The 12,924-nt window shown below is 46.8% G+C and overlaps 1 protein-coding gene across 3 annotated transcripts in view; it reads right to left on the bottom strand.

The window, feature by feature from the left end:
* The window catches only part of LOC146812058 (CMP-N-acetylneuraminate-beta-galactosamide-alpha-2,3-sialyltransferase 2-like), a 447,618-nt gene extending 441,156 nt beyond the window's left edge, over nucleotides 1-6,462 (bottom strand). The window contains exon 1 of one of the 3 annotated variants that reach the window (XM_085619063.1): nucleotides 6,174-6,462. The gene's annotated coding sequence lies outside the window, so the exon portion shown is untranslated. Of the gene's footprint in view, nucleotides 1-5,799 lie in introns of all 3 variants that reach the window. The other 2 variants (XM_085619064.1, XM_085619065.1) reach the window with 2 other exon arrangements.
* Between the last annotated feature and the right edge of the window lie 6,462 nt (nucleotides 6,463-12,924).

Raw genomic sequence — 12,924 nt, 5'->3', positions numbered from 1 at the left:
ATCAGGGCAATTATTCGGTCATCTTTCTGGTGCCAAAGGTCCCAGGAGGCTTCCGGATCGTGATCAACCTCCGGCCCCTGAACAGGTTTGCCAGAAGATACCCTTCAAGATGGAGAACCTGCAGCGTGTGATCCAGTTGATTCAGTCCAGCTGGGTGAGGTCTCCTCTGGATCTTCAGGATGCGTATCTGCATGTGCCTGTGGTTTGGGGTTCCAGAGGTTTTACCTGGAAAGGGGGGGGGGGGGGGTCATTGGAAGTTTTGTGCCCTCCCTTTCAGCCTGCGTTCCTTGCCCAGTCTTTACCAAGGTGGTGGCTCCCCTTGTGGCTCACCTTCATCTCCTGGGGGTGTCTGTGTTTTCCTACCTGGAAGACTGGCTTCTGAAGGCCCCCTCTGCCCTTTCGATGTCTCAGAATCTGGATTACACCATTTGTACTCTAGTGGCCATGGCTTTCTCCTGAATATTCTGAAATGCCATCTTCATCCTGCCACCAGGCTGTCCTTTAAAGGGGCAGATGTCGACTCTCTTCTGGGCAAAGTGTTCCTGCCTCCCTCCAGGATCCTACGTCTGCAGTCGTTATTGAGGGCTCTGTAGTCTCAGACTTCGGCTTCCCTGCTTTGTTGGATGGAGGTGCAGGGGCATATGGCAGCCTCTGTGATCACGGTTCTGTGGGCTAGGTTGCATCTTCACCCCTTGATGTGGCATCTGCACCACTTTGTTCGTTTCTCTGTTCAGGATTTCTCCTTAAAAGTTCCTGTGTGTCCGGATGTGGTGAGCAGCCTACAGTGATGGATGGACTTTTCCAATCTCTCCTGGGGCATGTGGTTGCATCCATCTTCGCCGGTGGTGCCGATGACGGATGCCAGTGCGTTGGGTTGGGGTGCAACTCTGAGTCAGTGAACTGTGCTGGCTCATTGGCAGGGATTGGAGTCCTGTCGGTCTTCCAACTGAAAGTAACGGTCTGCTGCGGAAAGGTCCCTTCGATACTTCCAGGGTCCTCTGTTGGGTTGCAATGTTCTGGTGAGGTTCGACAACACTGTGACTTACGTGAATCATAAGGGCAGTACTCACAGTCAGTCATTTAATCTTGTGGCCTGTGCTATTGCAAGTTGGGCGGACCTTTATCTCCAGTCCATTTCAGCTCAGCACATCCAGGGCTCGGACAACGTGGCAGCGTATGCCCAAAGTCACAAGTTTCCATCCTCTCGGACGTTGTGCCTGTCTCCCCGAGTGTTCAGTTTGATTTGCCGGAGGTTCAGGACTCCCAAGATGGACATGTTTGCTTCAGGGACCAATGCTCCGCTGCCCCTCTTTTGTTCCTGGAGTCAGTGCATGGGGTGTGAAGGCCTTGTGCCTCACGTGGCCTCCACTGGTTGCTGTATGCCTTCCCTCCCTTTCCCCTCATTCCTGCTGAAAGTCCAGAGGGTGGGGGCTCAGGTGGTGGCTGTGTTGCCTCACTGGCCCCGGAGTTCTTGGTTCCCATTGTTGTCGAGTCTGGCGGTGGGTCCTCCTTGGATGTTACTCTGGTGCCGGTCTCCTCTGAAGACTCCCACTCATGACCTGCTGGTCCCTCTCACCCAAGTGATCTGGAGGTTGAACGGCAGTTGCTAGGTGGCCAGGGTTTGCCTGACCACATTATTTCTGTGATGCAGGCCACGCGTAGGAGGTCCACTTTGTCTTCTTATACTAAGCATTGGTCTTCTTTCGACACCCGGTGTTCTGGTCATGGTCTGTCCTCTACTTCTTGTTCTGTCTGAGATTCTGCAGTTCTTGTTAGACGGGTTCCATTAAGGTTTTGCTCTGTCTACCCTGAAGGGCCAGTGGGCGCCTGTCCGGGATCCGGATTCTTTGTCCTCTTCAGACGGGCTGTTAGTGTCCCAGTTGTTCCAAAGCGTTTCCCTCTCCTCACCCGTTGTCTGTTCTTCGGTGCATGCCTGGGATCTTTCTCTGGTCCTGCGTGCTCTGCAGTCCTCTCCTTTTGAGCCTTTGTTGTCTGTTTATGTCAAGTTCTTGTCTTTTAACGTGGCTTTCCTGGTGGCCGTCACTTCGGCTAGGAGGTTGGGGGAGCTTTCTGCTTTACGCTGTTCTCCACCTTATTTGAGATTAGTGGAGGATGCTGTGATTTTGCGTTTGGATCTTGGTTTTCTGCCTAAAATACGAGCTAAATGTTATGCTTCTAAGGATATGGTGTTGCCGTCGCCTTCTTTCTACTCTTCCCCTTCTTCTCCTTAAGACTATTTGTTGCACACTCTTGATGTGGAGCGTACTTGGACGGTGTATGTGGTCAAGTCGGCTGCTTTTCGCTCGCCCAACAGTCTGTTTGAGACTTTTGGACTGGCTGTCCGTGGGAAGGCTGCCTCTCGGCTTCCCCTGGGTTGTTAGGTTAAGTCAATATTTCCTTGGCTTATCAGGCCTCTGCTTTGCTGTTTCCTTTGGGTATGCAGGCCTGGTCCACTAGGGGTGCCTCTGCTTCCTGAGCTGCCTCTCACAGGGTTTCCTTGGATGAGATCTGTCATGCTGGCACTTGGGCTTCTGAATCTATCTTTATAAAGCATTATAGGTTGAATTGCGCTCTGGATGACAGTTTGAATTTGGGTGTGGTGTTTTGCATGGCGTGGAGCCAACTGCTCCTCGAGGATTCTTTTATGCCATTAAAGATGTCACTGTGGTGCGCTTCTCTCCTGTGTGCTGTCTAGTTTATTTTCTGCAAGTGTTCCAAAGGCCTTCACTTTGTGGGGGTTGCTTTGGTATGCCTCATGCATGACGACTGTGTCAAGGACGAGGGACGTAGAGGTAAAGTCCTGATTACTTACCGGTAATCCTCAGTACTCTTAGTCCTACTCGTCCTCGACCAAGTCATATTTCCCACTCACCCTTTCCTGCGTCAGGCATTTGTTGTGCTTGGTCTGTCAGGAAGTGCTTGGTGCTGGCTATGGTGTTATAGACCCTGGCAGGAGGGTTGGTAGAGCCATCAAGCATTTCCTATTTTGTTTTCTTTCAGTGGAATATACATCATATGTGATGAGTGAGTCCAGGACAAGTAGGACTAAGAGTAATGAGGATTACCAGTAAATAATCAAGACAATAGGCCAACATGGCAAGGTCAATAGACTTTGCCAATGCGGCACCTTTACTTGCAATCTCAGAAGCCCCTTCCCTTCCACGAGGGACACATGTACATGGGATCGGCCCAGAGGTCTCAGATTGTCTGCATGGAAAGGTTTAATTAATTAGAGAAGGAAGCTAAGTGTTAAAATATCTAATGGGGTATCTGTACCTTACAACTTGATGAAGGAGCTAGCACCATGAATATTCGATTCTAGTAATGGCTTCATTACACACACTCTTTACCCAACTTGATGAAGTGATTTTTTGTCATTTTTGTGACCAACTAGTGAAATTTGAATTGCTTTCTCGGTCAGCAGTCATACAAATGAGCAAACCTAACAAAAGCCGTTCTAATGTTTCACAGCACTCATTTCCATCTCACTTCAAGCCCGACTAAGATTTTACTTCTAATAATGGTAAATGCCCAACCAGGATTTGTGTGTAATCTTTATACTCTTAACTGGTATCCCAACTTCGCAAGGAATGATTTACCAAGACGGTAATTCCAGAAACTAGAATAAGGCCTTTTATCAATGCCACATAGATAAGTTAGCTTTGTTAGTTTGTACAAAGCCTTTTTAGCTCTTAGTAATAAACAACTTTAAGTATCTGTTGGCAGAACAATAGTTTCCAATATATAACATATACTTGAACTGGACTTTGGGCCAGTCCCTTGCTCAAGATTGGTCTCAGATAATAGAAATTACATTTATAATTAATTTAAAATGAGGTGGGGGGTTGGAGGGTCTCATTCTTCTCAAAAAGAAATAATTTAAAAAAAAATATATATATATATTAGTGTAGGAGGTTAACTTACCTTAACTATACTTACCTTGTGTGGTAAAGGCATGTGTGGTAAAGGAATGTGTGTCCACCTCAAAATACAGTGCTCAAGGTTCCCCTAACCAAGTCTCATTCAAGAACAAAAAAATCAAGGTATAGTTAAGAATCAGATCTCAAATTAGGCAACTGCTTGGGAAACGATCTAGTATTGATAAGAGCAGCATGCACAAAGCAAGAATTTTTCTCAAGTTGAACGAGGTAGGTGGCTAATGAAGAAGAAAATGTACCCTTAATTTCCTTAGGAAAAAAAGCTTCTTTGAGAAGTTTATTTGTTACCAATTGTCTTATCTCCTTGATTTCCTCCCAAGTGTTTTCCAGCCTTGCCAAGCAAAGCAACGTGTAAGGGGTTTGGCTGGGTTCCAGTCGCAGACAGGTGGAAACGGCCAACTGTGCTCCCACTCCGTGGCTGCACATCTATAGCTCGTATGTAGGCCCCCACAGGCCAACATACGCTCAGTCGGTTCAGGAAGACTAGCACATAATGTGTGAGGGTCCAAAGTCCAAAACAGCGCTAGTTGAAGGATCAAAACAGGAAGACAAAAAAAAATTGGTGGACAGCCACCCCTTACATCCACCACGAAAATAAGTACAAATCACTGTAAACCCAGCCCACGAAATCCACTAACAGAGGGATTTAGGTAAAAAAAAAACGGTATTACTCAGGAATAGCAAACACTATTTAGTTCACACATTCAACTAAAACAGAGATAAAATAACGTTACACGGCACAGATTAAATGATTGTAATATGCCCAATTGGACTCATGTTCCATCCTGCAACTTGGGGCTCATTATGAGAAGTTATCTGTGTTTTCACTGTCTGAGTAGTGGAATCAATACTTATTTTTTTGAATATATAGCTCCTCATTCACTGTGTGATATTTCAATATTATGCACGTGTCTCACTTGGAAGCACTTTAAAAAATGCATTAAGAGAGAGTTACTGGGCTTTATTATTGAAGAATTAATCATTGTTTAAAGATTGAAGTTTTAACTTCCTGATAAAGTTGCTTTGTATAAATGAAAGGTCGACCCCAACTCTCCCAGCAAGAATCACTTTAGGGATCTTAAAAGGAGTCCAGAAAGAGGGTTCCTGCGTGTACCAGTAAAATGATACGTAATGTGCATGGAGCTGGTGACGAGCTATATTTTAAATTCCATTAAAAGCATACAATCAACAACCACAGCTTACAGGGTTGAGGTAACCCGCAGACCTGAGAGGACGCTGCATTTGAGGAGGGATAAGAGGCCAAGGCCACGTTTATCTATGTAGAATGCGGCTATTCGGCCATTTTCTGAATAATTTACTTAATGCGACTATTGTTTGCAGAACATATGAAAGCACTCCAGTTCCACAAATCGCGTTTCACGCAAAAATGTTGGTTTATTTAAATATGTTCATACTGCTTAGTGTTTTTTTCCACTTTCCGAAATTGTTTACGCAATTGTGCTTGCCTCTTTAAGATGTTTCTTATAACTCGAGCACTTAAAACTATTAAAATAAATACACAGGTGGACTAACCATCTCGAACTTGATTTTTTTCACTCAGAACTCAAGTGGTTTCACAAACAGTAGGAATAAGTAACCGAGACCAATTTGCTCTGTGATACTTGTAATCTTAGGTTTTGAATAACGAAGTAAAACTACATGCACCGGCTTGTACCGAAACACCAATTGTTCTCTTCACACCCCACATGGAACACGTCGATAGTTGCCCTTCTCCTGCTCTTCTTTGATTCTATCCGCTGAAGAGAGTTGAAGCCCGTTCATTCCTCACCCCAATTAGATAAATTCCTGCCTGAACATATCCCTGAGTTCCAAGGAGCAGTAAATTAAATTAACTTTTTACCTTTCCCGGCGGGCGACGGATCTCGAAACCAGGGGCACGCAGTGGGAAAGATCGACTCGGCGACCCCTTGTGGTTGAGCCGTTCAAGGGTCACTGGTCGACTCAGCGACCCCTTGTGGTTGAGCCCTTCAAGGGTCACTGGGTGCCCAAGACCAGCTCTGCCTGTAGTCGCACGAGCACATTGCCTCCCCGGGTAACGGAGCAGCAGCTAGGTCTGGGCGCGGCACCCCGGCAGCGGGTGGATGCGGAGCGCCTCGTGTGTATCCCGGGAGCTCCTCACACCCAGCCGCGCTCACAGGAGGCACTCAGTGGAAGCAGCAGCGCTTCAAGCACGCAACGTCTCGCGGGACATCCAAAGCTGTGTGAACTCCTTACCTGCGCTCAGAGGCGACTGTCCCGGGTCTGCATCAATATGCCGTGGAGCCTGGCCGTCCTGCGAGAGCGTGTCCGAAAGTGCCGGGCGGGGCGCCTTGCTCAGGATTAGAAAACCGCTAGGCTGTGTGCATCAAGCAAAGAGGACGGTACCGCTTCTAGGCAGCTTTTTTTTTTTTCAAACATCCTGTATGTAAAGGGGAAAAAAAGAGAACAGGAAACATCAGCCAGCGATGCCAGCCATGCTGCAATCACAGGACCTGCACCTGAAGAGAGCTTCGCTGACAGAGCTAGAAAGGCGACCGACCACGCTGTGACTCAGGGGACCTCTGCTGCTCCCCCCCAAGGCGGGGTCAGGGATCTCAAGCTGACACGCTAGAAAATAGTAGATCCTTTTTTTGTTTGAAGATTTATATCGTGCGAACTCGAACCGATGGTATTGTAGCACTTTTAAATGAGCATCAGTTACGTTACAAAAGAGCATATTTATTTTTGGTAGGCACGGAGAGATTAAGTGATTTGCCTAGAATCACAGGATGGTGAGCCGACCCCGAGGCTCGAACCTGGTTCTCCAGCTCCCATGATGGTAGCTCTGGTACTAAGGCCATGGCTTGCTCTTTGGCTGCCCTTTACATACCTGTAATTTTGGTTTTCGCCTTATCAATGCAGGGGTACAATTTTAAGGTACCACAAGGAAAAAGAAAAACCGCAGGCTAGCAGAGCTGCTCACATCGCTGTTAAACAAAGTGGGATCTCTGCATAGTGAATGGAAGTGGGAAGATGTGGGGGGTCGTCTTGTTAGGTCTCGCCTAGACAGCGCATGTGCGGTCTCTTTGAGACGTTTGGTTGACTGTTAGTGGGCTTGGACCCCTCCTATTACTTAGAATTGGTGGGCTTTTTAAAGCCACTCTTGAGAGCTTGCTTCCTGCTGTTCACTTCTGTGGTCTGCACTTCCCTCTTCTTGCATGCGATCCCCGCCTAGAGCATGGCCCAAGTGCTTGTGTCCTTCCACTGCTCGCACCTTTGGGAGCTATTTTTCTTTTTGTTGAGCCAATCTTTTGTAGCTGTCTCTGTCATCTGCAAGTTGCCACTCTCCCGTTGCCTGTGCCAGCTTGTTTATTTAGCTTTCACCACTGTTTGCAACTGCATCTTGGCCACATCTTTAATGTGTTTTTTTAAAACAATTTTCAATTGCCTGAGTTAATGTGATTAACTTGTGACAGTGAGGGGGACCTTGCAAGTGAGTGTTAATTTGTTTATTCTTAACTGAAGCACAACTTATCACCTTTGAGGAACTGCTTGCCTGTTATACAGTCAGTATGTCGCATTCCGTTTCCTTTTAGATAAGAAAATGTGCTTCCAAAACGCTCTTGAGCAAATAGTTGTGGCAACGCCAGACTTTTATATGGTCCCTGTGAGAAAGTGGCTCTGTATATACTGTTTCCCAATAGGTACAGGGTGTACAGAGTCCACAGTCCCCAGAGGTTTGGCAGAGGCTAAAGTTAGATATAACATTACTCTCTAAAGTGGTAGCTTGGTCGAGCAGTAAGGCAGTATCGGAGGACAGTGTAAAGCATTTGTTGTACAAACTCAGTCAGCAAATGGTCTCACACACTCAATAACTGAACTCCAGGCCAATGGTTTATATATAAAAAATATATGCTTGTTTTATTTTAGAAACAACAATTGGAATTAAAATATTCTTTCTCAGAATGAGATGCTTTATATAAATACTTTTGCAATATGCAATTGACTTTTGTAAACAGTTACAAGTGGTTGCAATAGGCAACACTATTTTAAACACAATAATGCATTGAGTTCAATGGAAGTTTCATGTTATTTGCCACAGATTACTTTTAGGATTACTTTTGGAATTCCAGGACTGGATCCTAGATTCAGTCCTGGGTCAGTACTTGGAATCAAGTGATAAAAGTCGACTTAATTACTGTGATGATTTTTAGACAATATTTTGCTATTTTAAAAGTTGACACTTAGAAAATATTTCATAGAAAACAGTCAATGGTTCCCTATGGCAGAAAATTCAAGTTACAGGTATAGTATGTTCTCGTTACTTTTGTAATCCAGTACTGGGTACCTAGACTCAGTACTGGGACCTTTATCCAAAACAGGTAAGTAATTACGTTTTCAGATATTACACGATTTATAAAGAATATTTAAAGATTGCAGAAATTGACACTTAGAAGAAATTTCACAGAAAAACAGTCAATGATTTCCTATGGGAGAAAATTGGGTTACTGGTAGGTACAGTTGTAAGTATTTTTCAGAGTCAGTGCTGGGCACCAAGATCCAGCACTGGGAACTCACCTAAGAGCAGGTGAGTATTTTCGTTTTTGTTACTCGGCTGATTTTTGGTGAATATTTTAGGATTTGAAAAGTCCACACTTAGAAGAAATTTCAGGAAAAAGCCAGTCAATGTTACCCTATGAAGAAAATAGAGTTATCGGTTTAAAGGTAAGTACTCGACAGGCAGAGTTGAGGTTCTGGGCATAGACTCAGGGGTACCCCAGGGTCAGGTAGGTACAGTTGGTTCACCCTCAGCGACTCTAGGGCGGCCGGGTGCAGAGAGAGTTAGGCCCAGTGTTATCCTATGAGGGATAGGGGGGCCTTGGTTGGTGGCTGCTGACTAGCAAGCCACGCGGCTGTGGGAGCTGGGCTCCTGGTCACTTACTCAGGGCAAGTGGGGAAGTAGGTAGGTGTAGAGGTTGCACTGCCATGGCCACTCGGGCGGCTGGGTGCAGGGTGCTTTTGAGCCTTCGGGCGCTCAATTGGTTTCAATGGGAAATCTCCGGGTTAGAAAAAGACTGCAAGCTCAGGGACGAGGATTCTTCAGGTGCCACCACCGCTTCGAGAGGTAAGTTGGGTAGTTGGAGGATAGGTAGGTACCCCGGGATTGGGCACAGGGGGCCGCGGGGCACCGTGTGCAGGGGTGCCTTTTGGTGTCGGGAAATCTTACCCTCTGTTGATCGCGGTGGGGGGGCACCTTGTTCTGAGGCTGCAGGCTTCTTCAGGAGTGTCGAGGGAGGTCCTTGTTTGCCGGACTCTGGGTCACAGTCGCCGTGGGGTCGTCCTCGTGGTCTTTGTTCACTCTGGCACTGGCCAGGCTTGGCTGGTGCAGAGTGTGATGGGTTCGCGGTTCCGGGCTGCTGCCAGGGATTAGAAGTAGGTTTTGAGTAGAGCCTCTACTCATGGGAGTCCCAGGGGCTTGGAGCCAAAAGGTAGCCAGGTCCTCCGGGGTTTGTGAGGTTGCTGGCCACAAGAGATGCCGGGTTGGAGCAGGTTCAAGGGTCGACAGGCCGGTAGGGCTGGGGCCAAAGCCGTTGGTGTCTTCCTCTTCTTAGCAGCTGCAGGGCAGGTCTTCTTTCTTCTTGCTCTTCTTTGTATTTTGGAATCTGGAATGTGGGGAAGGAAGGTTCAGGGTGCCCCTAAATACTAGATTTAGGGGCGTTACAGTTAGGTGAAGGGCAGGGGCCAATGGGTCCCTGTCCTGGGGTGGGTACACCCCCTATCCTGCCTCCCTCCTGTGGGAGGGGGGCAGGAGCCTAGTCCTGATTGGGCAGGGCTTCCCATCTTCAAGATGGCGAGAGCCCGGAGATGTGTTTCACCTCGCCTCCCCCACCTGAGGGGTGGGGTTGGCAGGCTGGCACATCCCCTGTCCTTATTTGGGGTTTCCGGGCAAGCTTCCCGCCAGAGTGGGGGGTTGCAGTGGCCTGGGGAAGCTCACAGAGGTGGCATGCCTTTGAAGCTTCCCTTTCCCATCCTGGGGGAGGAGATTTAGCACCTTGCCCAGGATGTGCATTGTTGCAGACCCAGGAGAGCAGGGGCTCTCCTACCCAGGGGTCCAGCAACATGTCTTCTGTGTGGCAGCCTCAGAACAGACGTGGATTGTAGGTTTAGGTTTCAGGGGGCCTCTCTAAGATGCCCTCTGTGGTGCTTGGTACATTAAATCCCACACTGGCATCAGTGTGGATTTAATGTGCTGAGCAGTTTGATACCAAACTTCTCAGTCTTCAGTGCTGCCATTATGGTGCTGTGGAGTTCGTGTTTGACAAGCTCCCAGCACCATATACTCTTAGATGTCAGCACTGCACTTACAGGACCCAGGAATGGACCTGGGTACTGTAGGGGCACAGGGCTCCTGCCTCTGTGCCCACACCACTGGCATAGGGCACCCAGCTAGAGGGGTGGCTGATGTATGCCAGGGCAGTGTAGGTTGTGGGCATGGCTCACAGGGATGTGTGCCATGTCGACTCTCTGTTTTGTCTTGTATCCAGACACTCAGCCTGCAAGAGCAGTGTGTGTGTGTTAGGGTACAGGGCCTCTAAGGGTGGCACAATGAGTGCTGCAGCCCTTAGAGGCCTTCCATGGTCACAAGGCCCTGGGTACCTATGGTACCATTTACCAGCGGCTGACATGTGGCCAGGGTTTGCCAATTTGGGTTTTGGCTATTAGGGAGTTTTTAGGGAAGGAACACAGGCCCTGGGCACCTGATTGGCAGGAGCCCAGGGCACAACAAGGAAAAGTGGATCAGCTATCAGGCAAAAAAAGGGGGGGGGGGGTTACTGCAACAGAAACCCACTTTCTTACAGTCCCTAGCTTCAAAGGCCACTGATCTGTAGATAAGGAGACTTGGATTGCTTAGCATTGCTACCTCTAGCCCTCGAAGGACAAAAGTAATCTTACAACAACATGCACAAGACACAATAAATTACACTGACAACTTTTTGTGGATAAAATTGCATCACAAGTTTATTGATTACACAGGTTGGGGTAGCTTACAGGCGATCCAGGTGTCAGCGGTGTGGTCTCTGAACAGCTGACACCCCTATTGTCCTTTTGGTGGTAACTGCACCAATGCACTTCAATTATTTACAGTTCGTTCACTTAACATCGGTTGCCACCCAAATCTTTTCTTTTGCGTCAGGCTCCTGACAAGTCAGAGCGAGACCCCTGCCAGTCTCGCCAGTTGCTTTAGGATTTCAAATCTCCCTTGAGGGATTAACAAATGCTGTTGCGTCATCTCAGGCCCCACCGTAAGGACTCCTACTGACCTGAGGAATTCCTCTTTGACTACAAAATCCACTATCTATAGGACTTTGCCAAGTCTCGGGGATGGCACCTCGACAACCAAGGCCCTTCCACCTGTGCTGCCTCCTTCCATTCTACTAGGTGCCCACAGCCACCTTCATGGCTTCCCTACTATTGAGCAGGAAAATGTCTTTCCGATATCAGATAAATGAATCCTATGCAGTGCCCAGTTTCCACTCAGCTGTCTATTCAGGGACTTTTTTGTAATTAAGCCAAAACCAGATCGTCAGGTTAATCCTCCTCTTTGACAGCTCAGTTGCAGGGGGCGATCTTGCCCCCACCATACCATTCCTACATGGGATAATTTCTGAGCAACTTATTTTGCAGTGGCCCGTTAGAGATGGTAATAGTTTTTCTTCTAGAAGTAAGTAGGAATCACTTCCCCATGATGAAGGGTTGCTCCCCCACATGAATTATAATTATGTCTCCTTTATGCAAGGTTACTAACTAGCATATGGTAAGTTTTGGTTCCACAGGTGGGGGGGGGGGGGGTGCTGGGTAGGGGGTAAATTAACCTCTTACATCCAGAGGGTAAGATAGCAACTCTCTTCTGAAGTTGCTGCCTTCAATAAATCTACACATAGATCAATCTGTACGTTCTTCAGTCTCTCCACAGCAACTCTTGAACATTAAAACCTTAGTGATTAATTAACTGCTGCTGTAAACCAAATACAATTCCAGCACTGCAAAGCCTTATCGAAACCTGCAGGAGGTTGCAATAGGCAATCCCTCTTGACAATTCGGTTTGACAAAGAATTTCTCAGCTTTGGTACCTTCTTCATAAATTACTCTCATAGAACCCAGCATGCAATAACCTCAGGCACTTAACGATTATAAGCGGAACAAAATGAAATTTCTTTATTCCTGGCAGTGCCCAAATCCTGCCAGAGAAGGTGATAGCTATACTCCTTTGGGATCTCGGTCTGTCTATTCACTCTATTGAAAATCTGTTATTCACGGCCACCAAAACATGCATAATGTTAATGTCAACCATGTTAATGTTGTAGATATAATGATTGTTGCCAGAAATTAAACTACAGTTCTAGCATATAAGATGAAATGGCAACCTTTCTTTGAGAATTGGACTCAAAAACAGATTGAACTGCAACAAATGATGCACACCATAGCACTTCACTTTTAATCTTTATTGCAGGAACAATCTAGGTATTCTTTGTAAGCCAATGCACAAATACCTACTTGACTATAGTAATCAGTGGGTATTAAATATAATTTTCAGCCATAAGTGCATTACCAACTTCCCACTGGAGGGTGTGGTGGTAACTTTTTTGAATTCAGATTTGAGCATACCTGTTAAAAATGAACAATTTTAACCTTTGTGTAACTATTGTGCTGAGTAGCTTTGGGAGGTCAACAAAGTCCCCAGAGAAATATAAAAAAATTCTGGTAGCAACAGCATTACTGTATTCCTGCCACAGGATGCGATGGCAGCCCTCCTTCAATAGTCAAGATTCAAATACCCTTTTTAATATTCATATTGCCATCTGTTATTTCCTGAGGGACCCTTTGAAAAGTAGTTGTGGCGAATCCTGTTCCAGAGGATGGGCGGATAAATGTCGCCCCTGATTACTGCCCTTTGCACTACAACCAAGTTGAGGATTGGAGGGATGAGTCTACCATGTAGGCTTAT

Source organism: Triturus cristatus, chromosome 7 (genome assembly GCF_964204655.1).
Source record: "Triturus cristatus chromosome 7, aTriCri1.1, whole genome shotgun sequence".
In the NCBI taxonomy this organism is placed as follows: Eukaryota; Metazoa; Chordata; class Amphibia; order Caudata; family Salamandridae; genus Triturus; species Triturus cristatus.
This window is presented reverse-complemented; position numbering and strand designations above follow the sequence as displayed.